The following is a 984-nucleotide window of genomic DNA, read 5'->3' as shown; positions in this document are numbered from 1 at the left end:
CGGAGCTCCGGCCGGGCCCCTGGGGGCCCCGGGGAGGGCGGCCTCCCCACCCCGGGCTCCGTCCCGGGTCCTGCCGCGTGGCAGGGTGCCCGGGGAGGGGTCCAGAGGGCCCGGGGAGGCTTCCCCTGCGCCTGCGGTCCCCGGAGCCCCGGCTGGGTCCAGGGGCCCGGCCGGGCCCCGGGTCGGGGTCTCCGGCCCCGGGCCCCGTCCCCCTGCCTGCGGCACTGCCAAAGGCCCGGGACGGGGTTCCGTTGTGGCCGGGGAGCCTCCCCTCGCTCGTCTGGGTTCCGGAGCCCCGGCCGGGCCCCTGGGGGCCCCGGGGAGGGCGGCCTCCCCGCCCCGGGCTCCGTCCCAGGTCCTGCCGCGCGCCAGGGTGCCCGGGGCGGGGTCCGGAGGGCCCGGGGAGGCTTCCCCTTCCCTTTTGCCTTTCCCCTCGGCCATCTGGTCGCGCCTGTCCCCTCGGCCATCTGGTCGCGCACGTCCCTTCGGCCATCTGGTCGCGCACGTCCCTTCGGCCATCTGGTCGCGCAGGCCCCTTCGGCCATCTGGTCGCGCCCAATGCTTTCCTATGGGGCGACCAGATGGCCGAGCTTGCCTGGAAGTCTCGATGAGGGTCCATTTGCCTCCCGGATCCCAGCGAGGGCTCCAGGAGGTCGGGTACATTCGCGCCGTGGGTCCCCTCTGTCACCTCGTGCGCACGGATTACAAGAAAGGGGGGTAATTTTCCTCCGGATTACTAGGGAGAGGGTCAGTCAGACCAAAGTGATGTTTGGCGATACTGAATCAGGGGAAGGCAGACCCGGGGCCCGCCCGCCGGGGCCCCCAGGGGCCCGGGTACGCTCCTGCCTCTCTGCCCCTTCCCGATGGTCCTTTCTCTCCGAGTTTTCTGGGTCAGAGCCCCGTGAGGTCCGTGGATCCCGAGACGGGGGAAGGCAGCCCCTGGGCCCGCCCGAAGCGGGGCCCCCAGGGGCCCGGGTGCGCACG

The sequence above is a fragment of the Triturus cristatus genome, chromosome 1_1 (assembly GCF_964204655.1).
Source record: "Triturus cristatus chromosome 1_1, aTriCri1.1, whole genome shotgun sequence".
NCBI classification, from domain to species: Eukaryota; Metazoa; Chordata; class Amphibia; order Caudata; family Salamandridae; genus Triturus; species Triturus cristatus.
The sequence above is the reverse complement of the archived record's forward strand: the minus strand, read 5'-3'. Positions refer to the sequence as shown.